Raw genomic sequence first — 13,433 nt, forward strand, 5'->3', positions numbered from 1 at the left:
GGAAATATTTGTATCAAGTTAGACTGTAGGTAGAAATACAACTGATTTGAGTGTACTTTCAAACAGCTATATCAGTATTCAAATGCATAATTTAGATATTCACTAGGCTCAACTTAGTTGTGCATTAAATTATAAGGTATTAGACCAGACGTGTGAAGTGTGTAAGCTATGTGGCCAAGGTAGAGAGTTTGTGTGCTGTTTTCTGAAAGCCTTGGTGATTCAAGCATCATAGATATGGTTGCCTCCAATTTTATCTGAAAGTATCACTCACATTTTTATTACTCTGAGAGAGTTAGATAAGATTACAGAACTTGAGGAGACACAGTAGACATTTCGGTCTGTTTTTTCTGCTATTCTCATAGTAATTACCATATTTTTTCCAGATTGAACAATCAATAATGCATTCTAATGCTTTCCATTTGGTTCTCTGCAACATTGGTGTTCATGTCCTCATCTTGCCATTAAAGTTTCTTTTCTCTAGTTTTCTAATCAGACCAAGATGATCATCTTAAAAGGAAAGAGGCAGTAACTAGCTAATTGACAAAGCACATTTGCTCTCCTTCAAAGCATGTTGCAAAGAACAAATCAGCCCATAGCACTTAGTCCTTCTGATGATTTTGAGGGAGAAGGGATTTTATTATTCACAGTGGAAAAAATTAGACTACCAACAAGAAGGGCATTTTTTTTCCTAGCCTTATTTACTCAGTGTGAATGTGAGCTTACATTTAAGAATGCCTATTTTGTTTATCTGTTAAATTCTGACACCACCATTTTAATGCTATAATTGTTAGCTATTAAAGGCTTTAATTTTATTAAAAGATTAATGAGATAGATTTGTTAACTCATAGTAGGTTTTTTCTTTGTATAACAGATTCTTGCTTTCAGAGATATTTATGCTCTCTTGCTGAATTAATGGAAACACAGAAAAGATTAAATGACTTTTTCAGGATCACATCAAAATTTAGTGGCTAAGTTCAAATCAGAAATCTAGATTACAGCCCTTTAAGTTTCAGGCCATGTAGTCTCTTATGTTCATAAAATAATAGTTCGCATAGTAAGGAGAGACAGTGCAATTTATCTTCGCTGTTAGTCAACGCCCTCAACTCACTCTATTCATTCCTCCTTGTTTTGTTTTTTGATTACCACAGAAAGATGCATAAGTCCAGGTAAGACTTCAGTTGACCTTAATAAAAATGTTTAATGCAGTATTAGATTCTAATATAAAATTTAGTTTCTTGAATATAAATTAGGAAAATGTATATTCAAGAGATAGAAAATTTTTAAATTCTCAATACAAAAGAAAATCAATTACTTTGACAAAATGATCAGGGAAAATTTCAACATTTTCATGTACTTAGAAATGACATCCAGGTGTGTTAATCTAATCCATTTTGAAAGAACAATCAGCATTATTCAAGTTTTATAAAATACATGAATGAGAACTGGTTATTGCCCTCAGCGAACTTACAGTCATTTAGGGAGGATAGAACAAGTCCCTGCGAACAAAAACTAATAGTGCAAGATTAGCCATGATTAAGCACTAACTTCTGTTTTATGGGCTGACTCTGCTTTCAGTGAGAAATCAGAAGAGATGGAAGAATAACTGCTGCTGAGAGTAACTGGCAATGTTTCTTAAATAAGTTCAAAGTTAAACTAGATCTCAGTGGTTGGGAAACAATTTGAGGGAAGGAGGAGAGACATTGTAGGTGGGGTATGCAGGACTAAGCATAGGCTGTTTCTGAGGTAGCACAAGAGAGCTATGAGCTAGTGAGCAAAATGAAGTCTACATGCTCATTTGGTTATCAATTCAGCAAATATTTACAGAAATCCTACTATGCTAGATACAGCACAGTAAGAAAGGAAAGAAAGAAGGAAAGAAAGAGAGAAAGACAAAATTCCTATTTTATATATGGCCCCAGCAGGAAGCACATGGCATACCTAAACAGAGTAAGAGGAGAGTATCATAATAAAAAGGTTTATTTACAAAGATGCTAGTGGGTTTTAGGGAAACCAGCAAAGGATAGTATAATGCTGTATGGCTAGCAATAGTGGAAAGCAGTTAGTATTTCTAGATTTGAAGGGACAGTGGGCGGGAGAAGTTACCGAAACTCACAGGGAGTAGATGCAGGAAAAGAGCTGCCTCACAAGAGATGAAGCCTTTAGCAGAGAGTCACAGTCAACTTGTAGTAATCAGCCAGGAGGAAATCTGGTGAATAAATAGGCCCCTGCTGCAGTCTCTTAATTTCCTGTTAATGTTTCCCACTGGCTAACTCCAACTAGAAGGCAACAGGGCCAGTTTGATATAGTCACTGCAGGTCAATGCTAGGGCATAGCGTATAGTGAAGAGCTGCACAGTGTGTGTATCAGTCAGGGATCCAGCAGAGAAACAAGCAGGAGGATGGAGACACACACACACACACACAGATTTATATAAATATATATAATATTCATATGTAATTTAAGTGTATTTATATAAGTATAAATTAATATAAATATAATTTATTTATAATAAGCTGACAGGCTGGAAACTCTAGAGGAGAATCTGATGCTGAAGTCTACACCTCTCAAGGAAAATTTCTTCCTCTTCAAGGAAACCCCAGTTTTGTTCTTAAGAACTTGCAGCAGATTAGATGAGGCCTGCACAGATTATCAAGAATAGTCTCTGTTACTTAAAGTGAATTAAATATAGACGTTAACAAGATCTTTAAAAAAATCTTCATAGTAATACATAGACTCATGTTTAATTAAAAAACTGCTTGCTATAGCCTAGCCAAGCTGACTCATAGAAGTAGTCATTGCTATAGGACCAACAGGTCCATACGCCCACCGCTCAGGAACAGACCAACACCCTCAGACAGCAGGGATGCATCAGAGGTAGAGTTGAATGATCGCAGGAGTCAACCAAGGAGATGGGAGGAGACCCTCAAATCCATCTCCCAGAGGGGCTGGGGTAAGCATAGAGGACGAAAGTCTGGTAAATTGAGGTCATTGGTTGGGGAAAGAGGGATGAAATCATCAGGATGTGGAAACTTCATTCTTTAGTGAGTCAGATTCTCATGGTGTCCTTCAGACCAGCTGACGTCAGTAGTTTCACTGGTACACAGGCCTTGAAAGAACATCTCAAATGGGAAACTTCATAATTTATAACGTTCAAGTTGTCACCTGCAAAACAGTTATGGAGAACTCTAATCTTGTAACAGGGCTACATGATTCCGAGGCAATAGCATCAAACAGCTGTGAGGACCAAACAGCTAGGAGGACGCAGGTCAGAGAGCCAGCTGCCTAAAGATCAATGCTGAGCATGCTGCAAGCTTGGCGTATTTTCTTTTCTCCACCTCCCTTCCTCCTGATCAATTTTATAAAGTTTATAAGGATGGTTTCACAATCACAGTCTCTATTCTTACAGAGCTTATATTTTTGTCAGAGAATACAGGAAAATTTAAAAATTATATATACCCTTCAATTGATAACTGCTAAGGAGGATAAAGCAGAACATATTGATCAGGAGGGAGGAGAGATGCTGTTTTAGACAGGATGGTCATGGACATATGTAATCAACTGATATTTGTGCTGAGACCTGAATAAAGCTGGAAAGTAAGTCGCATGGATGTCAGGAAATTATTCCAGGAAGATGGCCCCAGCAAAGGCCCGGGCTTGCTCTGTTCAAGGATGAGCAAGGAGGCCGGTTGCTGGAGCCAAAGCAGCATGCAAAGAGTAAGAAAATGAGATCCGATGATAACGTGAGGTCAGATTAGGACCTTTCAAGCAAGTTAAGGATCTTGGATTATATTTTGAGGGATATAGAAAGCAGTTAAACCATTTCAAGATGAAAAGTAATTTGACCTTTTTATTTTTTTATGAACTTCTTTGGTCTTTGGGTAGAGAAAAGACCATAGGCATCAGGAGTTGAAGCAGGAAACATGTGGGGTGCTTTATTCTCAGTCCAGGACTGGATGAGCATTGTGGCGATAAAGACCGTAATATACTCTGAAAGTAAAGTCATACATGATTTGCTTCCTAGATATAATGCATATAAGAAAGAGAGAAGTCAAAGTTGGCTTGATATTTGGCCTTAGCAACTGAATTAGTAAAATTACCATTTGCTGAGATACAAAAGACTAGAAAGGGGCAGGTTTGGGGTTGGGAGAATGAAGATTCAGGAGTTCTAATTGGAAATGGTCAGTGTCTATCGGACATCCAGTTGGAAATGTTGAATGGACTCTTTGTGTCTGGAGTTCAGGAGAGAGGTCAGGGCTATAGATGTAAGTTTAATAGTTATTGACATAAATATATTGGGAGGAAAGGAAAAGAAAAACCAATAGGTTTAAAGAGGTAATTTATGATAGATTAGTGGCCCTTAACAGTGAGGCGGAATAGCGTAGACTTCAGGGTTTCTTACATTAGCAGTTTACACATTTGCCTCACTTATTACACTGTGAGCTCCTAAAGAGAAGAAATGGTGCCTTAGTTATTTTGGACACTTAGCACACAGCTAAGTAGCTAGTACATCATGGTCTGTTGGTAACTATTTATTGAATGAATGAATGAATAAGTTAACTAATTGAAAGGAATTGTAATGTGAAGAACTAGAGCAGAAGCTAGAAAGCAGCTACACTCATATCACAGAAAGTTTTTTAAATGTATGGAAATCCTTGACAAGTAGAAAATAATATATAGGTTACTTGTTGCTAAACATTACATGAGATGTGAAAATAAAAGGATACTATTGTCCTCAAGGGACAAACAACAGGCATTGAATAAAAAAGAAAATGAATGAATGAATGAAAAAAATATAATTAATGGTATCATAATTTAAAGGTGCATGTGATTAGTTCCAGCTAAAGTAATCATGGGCCACTCTATAAAAGAGGTAAGATTGGAATGGGAACTTCAAGAATAATTAATCTTTTGTAACATATAATTGAGGAACCACATTTTAGACAATCAAAACATGAAGGTGTAGTAAGTATTCTAACATAACATGGCTAGTATACAGGAAATAAATCAGGAAGTATAATAGTAGAAATAAGACTGGCCTTGAATACCTAAGTAAACATATGAATGATATTTAATAGGTAATATTAATATTATTTGGAAGACTTTTTTGTAAGTAATAGACAATCCAACTCAAGCTTAAACACTGAGGAATATATTAGTACCTGTAGGTCCAACTATCAGATGGACTATGGGGATGACAATGCTGCGTGAAGCTCCATCCTGGCTCCTTGCTATCTCCTGGCTCTACCCTCATACTGGACGTTAAAGAGCTTCTGCTGTTGCTGATTTCACAACCACAGAGTCCAGCATGCAGAGCAAAGGAAATGGTCTCCCTGTATGCAACTTTTTTTTTTTTTTTTTTTTGAGATGGGGTCTCACTCTGTTACCCAAGCTGAAGTGCAGTGGCACAATCTCAGCTCACTGCAACTTCTGCCTCCTGGGTTCAAGCAATTCTCCTGCCTCAGCCTCCCAAGTCGCTGGGACTACAGGCGCACGCTGCCACACCCGGCTAATTTTTTGTGTTTTAGTAGAGACAGTGTTTCACCGTGTTGCCCAGGCTCGTCGTGAACTCCTGACCTCAGGCAATCTGCCTGTCTTGGCCTCCCAAAGTGTGTATGTCACTCTTAAGACTCAGGAATCAGTTCCAAGTGCCTCCAGGGAACTCCCACTCACATCTCACTTGCTCAAATTAATTCACCTGAGACTTTTCTTTCCACAACTAACTCTTCCTATCAGATCAATACCCTTATTGATTCAGATCTAGATTCCTAAAGCAATCACTGGAAAGGAGGATAAGACAACTGTGATTGAGTTAGACACTTCAGGGCTGTCCCAGGAGTGGGAGGTGGCACTCAATCACTCAGATGTCACACTTGGGGCAGGGGTAGTGGGGCTGGAAGGTGAGGGAGTGAGACAGACATTGAGTAGGCAACTTCAGGGTCCATCCACTATAGGAACTCCAGAGGAGTCACATGAACAGGTAATTCCATAGAATACTAATTTGATGGCAATACAATGACTTCATGATTTGCAAATAAATAAAATAAAAACTCATAAAATATCTTTAACACTTTGAGTGAATGTCTTTATTATCTAAATGTTGTTTATAAATCAATAATTTTAAAAAACATCAAGAGAAAAGTGGCCTAGAAACTTAAATACATATTATAAATACAAATGTTCTATTTACATGAAAAAATGTTCTTACTAGTATTCTAAAACTGTGAATTAAACATTAAAAAGTATAGATTTTTCTCTTAAATTTTTTAAAAATAATACCTATTGAAGAGTCGTGGTAGTTAGAGGAGAAAGTATTGTAACACTTCTGAAAAGAAATTTAGCATAATGCTTTAGGAGCCTTATAATGGTCAATGGTCCTATAATTACACCTCCAGGAATGTATCTTAAGAAAATAATAAGCAATACAATGAAAGATCTATGTTTAAAGACTTTCATAGCAGTGTTTGATATGGTTTGGCTTCATCCTCACCCAAAATCTTACCTTGAATTGTGTCCCCATAATTCCCATAATCCCCACACGTCAAGTGACAGGCCAGGTGGAGGTAACTGAATCATAGGGGCGGTTTCCCCCATGCTGTTCTCATGATAGTGAGTGAGTTCTCATGAGATCCGATGGTTTTATAAGCGTGTGGTAGGTTCTTCTGCATTCCTTCTCCTTCCTGATGGTTTGCGAAGAAGGTGCTTGCTTCCCCTTTGCCTTCTGCCGTGATTGTAAGTTTCCTGAGGCCTCCCCAGCCGTGGTGAACTGTGAGTCAATTAAACCTCTTTCCTTTGTAAATTACCCAGTCTCAAGCAGTTCTTTATAGCAGTATGAAAATGGACTAATACAGTTTTCTACATAGTAGATAAAATCTGAAAAGACAACAGCCAACAACAGGGAAATCCTCAAATAAGGATTGGTTCATACAATGGAAAGCTATACAACCTGAAAATAATTTTGATAATAGAGAAAAATTTACAATATAATTTTTTTAAAACATAGAAATTCATACTTTTTTCTAAAAAGTTAATGAACAATTTTTTGAAGGGAAGAGGGTTTTTTAAAATAATGGCCCTTTTGAAAGTTCCACTTACAGAGATCCTTCACCTCTCTGGTCAGCTGTATTCCCTTTTTTTTTTTTGAGACAAAATTTCGCTCTTGTTGCCCAGGCTGGAGTGCAATGGCACGATCTCGGCTCACCACAACCTCCGTCTCCCAGGTTCAAGCAATTCTCCTGCCTCAGCCTCCCAAGTAGCTGGGATTACAGGTTTGCACCACCATGCCTGGCTAATTTTGTATTTTTAGTAGAGACAGGGTTTCTCCATGTTGAGGCTGGTCTCGAACTCCTGACCTCGGGAGATCCACCCGCCTCGGCCTCCCAAAGCACTGGGATTACAGGTGTGAGCCCCTCTGCCCAGCCTGTTCCTAAGTATTTTAATTATTTCTGTAGTTATTCTGAATGGGATTGGATTATTGATTTGGCTGTCAACTTGGATGTTACTGTATAAAATGTTACTGGTTTTTATACATTGATTTTGTATTCTGAAACTTTGTTGAAGTTGTCTAACAGATCCAGGAGATTTTGGGCAGAGACTGTGGTATAAAATCTTATTGTTTGTGAAGAGAGATAGTTTGACTTTGTCTCTTCTATTTGGATGGTTTTTATTTGTTTCTCTTGCCTGATTGCTCTGGCTAGGACTTCCTATACTATGTTGAATAGGAATGATGAGAGTGTCTTGTTTCAAGAACTACAAAACACTGCTCAAGGAAATCAGAGAAAACACAAACAAGTAGAAAATTACTCCATGCTCATGGATATGAATAATCAATATCATTAAAATGGCCATACTGCTCAAAGCAACTTACAGATGCAACGCTATTCCTATCAAATTACCAGTGACTACCCAGGAATATAACCTAGGAAATACCATTCTATGCGTAGACCCTGGGGAAGTGTTCATGACAGATGCCAAAAGCAATTGCAACAAAACAAAAATTGACAAATAGGACCTAATTAAACTAAAGAGCTTTTGCACAGCAAAAGAAACTATCATCAGAGTGAACAGACAGCCTACAGAATGAGAGAAAATCTTTGCAAACTATGTATCTGACAAAGGTCTAATATATAGAATCTATAAGGAACTTAAATTTGCAAGCAAAAAAAAAACTTACTAAAAAAGTGGGCAAAAGACGTAGACGATTTTCAAAAGAAGACATACACACAGCCAACAAGCATATGAAAAAATGCTCGTCATCACTAATAATTAGAGAAATGCAAATCAGAACAACAGTGAGATACCATCTTACACCAGTCAGAACGGCTATTACTGAAAAGTAAAAAAAATAACATGCTGGCGGGAGAAAAGGGAACACATACGCTACTGGTGGGAGTGTAAGTTAGCTCAACCACTGTGGAAAGCAGTTTGAAGATCTCTCAAAGAACTTAAAACAGAACTACCATTCAGTCCAGTAATCTCATTATTGGGTATATATCTGAGGAATATAAAACGTTCTACTATAAAGACACATGCACACGTATGTTTATCACAGCACTGCTTGCAATAGTGAAGACATGGAATCAACCTAAATTTCCGGCAGCAGCAGACTGGATAAGGTACGGTACACATACACCATGGAATACTATGCAGCCACATAACAAGAATAAGATTGTGCCCTTTGCAGCAACATGGATGGAGCTGGAGGTCATTATCCTAAGCAAACTAATGCAGGAAGAGAAAACCAAATGTTACATGTTCTCGCTTGTAAGTGGAAGCTAAACATTGAGTACATAAGAACACAAGGGAAAAACAGGCACCAGGGTTTACTCTACAGTGGAGGATGGGAGGAGGGACAGGATCAAAAAACTACCTATTGGGTACTATGCTTATTACCTGGGTAATGAAACAACCTGTACACCAAACCCTCATGACGTATAACTTACCTATATAACAAACCTGCACATATACCCGGCACCTAAAATAAAGGTTTTTAAAAAAAAAGTTCCACATAATTTTAACATACGTTGAATAAGTGCCTGCCTGAAAAAGACAGTCTTTCATTTTGCTAAGATGAAAGACTGCATTCTATTTGTGAGTGATCTTTGAATGTAATCACAATGCCAGCTTTTCTACAGTCTGTCCTAACTTTCTACATTACAGTGTTAAAACGCAAAACTAAACAAGGTGCAATGATGCGCACCTATAGTCTCAGCTACCTGAGAGGCTGAGACAAAAGGATCACTTGAGCTCAGGAGTTTGAGACAATCCTAAGCAACATAGCGAGAACTGTAGCTGAAGAAAAAAAAAAAAATATTAGCTGGGTGTGGTGTCTCATGCCTGTAGTCCCAGCTACTTGAGAGGCTGAAGCAGGAGGATCAGGAAGATTGCTTGAGGCCAGGAGCTCGAGGCTGCAGTGAGCTATAATGACACCCCTGCACTCTAGGCTAGGGGACAGAGCGAGAGGTCATATCTCTAAAATAAATAGATAAATAATATAAGCAAATAAAAATCTCACTTGAATTATATCAGTATTATTAATTTGAAAATATGGAGTCTACCATGAGTCCATCATTGTTCTTTGTAAGGGAATACTGAAGTATTAACAAATGTATTAAAATTTGTTTTATCATTTTGATGTTGGGCCCATAGTCCTTGAATAATCAAAGTGACCATTTAAAATATTTCACAATGTTGATAATTGTCAAGGTTGGGTGATGGGTACATGGCTATTGATTCCATTATTCCATCTAATTTTGTGCATATTTTGAAATTTTCATGATGAAAATTGAAAAGTAAAATAATTTACATGAAACAGGTTAAAGCATGTTTAATTTACAATGATTAGTTTTCTAAAACTTACATTCTGAACTTTACTCCATACTGTATGTACAATTTTCCAGTTAACAGAGTTTGAAAACACAAATCTTTTCTTTAAACAAGGATGAACAGTAAAACAATATGTTTGCATAGGTATAAACTGTGCATTGTAAACACTGTTTACTATATTGTAAATGTTACCTTATAAAATGACATGTATCAAATTTTGTATTGAAAGGGACCTTGTTCTGCTATAGAAAAGTTATATTTATAGATTCATTTTTAATAACCTAGCATTTTATTTTAGGATCAATAATTCTATCTTGGTAAGCAAACTAATTCTACTGGGCACTTTTTTGTATTGTTTTGTTGTTAAATGTATTTGCACTTGGACAAGCTGATTTTCTACATTTAATATACTTTAATCATAAAATAATGAAAGTGTTTTAGATTTATAAGAACCTTAGAAATCATATAAACTATGAAATAACTATGGGCATCTCCAATGACTTCATCATTATATCCCTAATTTTGAGCATTCAACAAAAAAGCATTGCACTGAATAGATTTAGTCTATTTTCCCATCGGGTGTGGGGCATTTCCCCATAACCTCCATGACTGATGGATGTATTAGTCTCTATACAAATCCTTCCGGTAACAAGGTTCTCATTTTTCAGGTGTTTATTAAATATCCCTGTGTTAGTTTTCTAAGGTTGCTATTACCAACTACCAATCTGAATGGCTTAAAACAACAGAAATTTATTCTCTCACTGTTCTAGAGACCAAAAGTCCAATATCAATACCTTGATATTGGACACACTCCCTCTGCATAGGAGAGAATCTTTCCTCTTCCTAGCTTTGGTGGTTGGCTAGTCATTCTTCTGCATTCTTCGGCTCACAGCTGCAGCACTTCAATCTCTGCCTTCCTGGTCACATGCCATTCTTCTCCCTATGTGTCTATGTGATATTTACCCCTCCTGCATCTGTGTCAAAATTTCCTTCTACTTAAAAAGACACCAGTCATATTGAGTTGGGGCTCACCCTAATCACCAGCCTCATCTCAATTGGAGCTCAGCTGCAAAGACCTTATTTCCAATAAGAACACATTCCTAGATAATGAGAGTAAGGACTGTGTGTATCTTTTGAGGGACATAATTCACGCCATAACACTACCATACAAGATAACGGGACACAGACAGCTGTAGAAAGTGGAGGGTGTTCTGTGGACAATCCCTAAATTCTCTAGGATGGGGTTTTCTCGTTTTTAAGGTAGTCAAATGAAATTGCATAATAATAAGAGATAGGAACACCCACTGTGGACTGATCATATGGTAGCAAAAGTTCTGTCCACCGTGCGGTAATAACTCTGAGCCTCACAAAGCCTCCACGGGCTAGCAAGTCCAACCCCATTTTATGATTACATACTTGAGGCATAGAGAGGTAAAGCAGTTTTTCCAAGCTCACACAACTAGTCAATGAAGACGTCGGGAAACATATTCAAGCAATTTGTATTTCAACCCCATCTTGATTAGATTGGATAGTTCATCCTGAGTCTCAGATCCTTGCTTCAAACTTTCACCACTGTTCTTAGCTGTGCCTAAGCACTCACTGCTCCTTCCATGCGGAAGTCCTTCAAATATTTGAAGATGGCTATCATGGTCTAACTCGTCTTTTCTTCCTCAAGACAAACAGTTCTTTCAATCATTTTTTATGTTGAATCACTTTCAAATCTTTCAATTTGAATAATCCTTAGTTCATTATGCAGAATACTGGAATTATAATTGCCTACATTACAGTGCTCCTAACTGAAGTTTATATATATATATGGACAAAACCTCATGATTATCCAGAATTCACAAATTACATGATGTGAATTGAATAAATTCATTTTTATAGATTTCACATTAGTAGGGGTAGAGTTAATAAAGCTTCCTACACATTTTGATACTGCTATTCTACTTTGAATGCTAGGCAACTCTGAATATTTTGAAGGATTCATAGTAACTATTACTTCCCCATTTGTGATAAAAAGATCAAGTAAAATGGATGTGAAGGGCCTTAGGGATTGTTTCACGTAAAATTGCAATGCCCCTTTTTATATCACATTTCCGCTCCCAAGAGATTTCTGAAAGGATTTAGTCAAACATGAAACTTTTTGTTCTATTTGTAAGTAATGTATTTTTATTTCAGAATCAAATCTAATATGCTGCTTTCTATTTTTGGACCTTACAAATAGCACAAAAAGCTCTTAGATCTTCATTGGGGTCCATGTACATGTGTCTGCAATTGGATTGGATAAATTGGAACTTCATGAAAATGAGATAGAGTTAAAGTATTTCATGGTCTGGTTTCTTAATAAGAAATAATATAATTTTATCATGGTGCCCTGGTGCTAGACAAATTCTGAAGCCAACTGTAGGCTTTTATCAAAAATTAAACTTTGACGTAGAGCCAAGATTCTGGTTTTCAGCTAAGATGCTTTATATCTATGGCAGCTTTGCACTTCATGGACTAATTGCCATAATACATGGTTATTGATGCAGAATCCTCCACGGTTCCTTTTGCTCTAACAGACTTGCATATTAAAAATGGAAGCTTTAACATATTTAATAGCACAAGTGACTAAGTTGTCAGAAATTTTCACACTTAAATGCTGACAGCCTCATCCCCTTGAAGTAAGGACATTCTTCTCTTTTTCCTATTCTTCATTCAGTCTTCTGCCTGTTACCATTAATATTGGTTGGATTATCAGATGCTGGCATCTGGCAAATCCAATTCTTACTGGCCCAGAGCATGTGTTAATTATATCCTACAGCTAATTAGAAAGCATCCTCTTTGCTAGAGAACAGTTTATTTAGCTCATCAATGAGTAAGACTTGGTTTGAATCTTGATTTAAAAATCAAAGGAAAATGGAAATGGGATGAGGTAGAGGAAAAAATATCCTTCATAATGCAGTAATCCTTGTTAATTAAATTTTAAAAATGAATATAGATTTTGCGTAAGGTCTGGAAGGAGGGGAATTTAGACTAAAACACTAAAACTAGAGAAATTAAAGAATATATTTACATTTCAAGAAACTTACGTTTAAAATACATTATTTTAAAATCTCAAAATAACTGTAGTAGAAGCATCCGTGACCTAATTTTCAAACAGGTCAGATTCCTTAGAAAGGGATGGGAAGCTTGTGTTTTATTGATGAATATTTCGTGAACAACATACATGATTCGATGCTTGTGCTTAGTTTGGGTTCTTCTAAACAATCAAATTTCTATAGTCAGTATTTAATTGTCCTGTAGTCAGTAATTTAATTACTTACACAGGATTTACTAAAGAAAAGTTACAGTTCCTTATATTTCCTGAGCTTTACCATGACTTTGGAGATGACTTAGGTAGATATTAACCATTCAGATATATACAATAACCTGGTTCATTCACTTTTTTTCCTCTTTATCTGCCCAGTCAAATCTGAGCACTACATGTAGCATAGAAAGACATTTTCATGCTAGTTTTCGAAATTGCTGTCAATTTACCATGACTAATTAAAATGTGAAGCTCCGTAACATTTTCAGCCAGTGGTTCTCCACCCTGGCTGCACTTTAGAATCATCTAGGGAAGCTTT

Source organism: Colobus angolensis, unplaced genomic scaffold (assembly GCF_000951035.1).
Source record: "Colobus angolensis palliatus isolate OR3802 unplaced genomic scaffold, Cang.pa_1.0 Scaffold13, whole genome shotgun sequence".
Lineage (NCBI taxonomy): Eukaryota > Metazoa > Chordata > Mammalia > Primates > Cercopithecidae > Colobus > Colobus angolensis.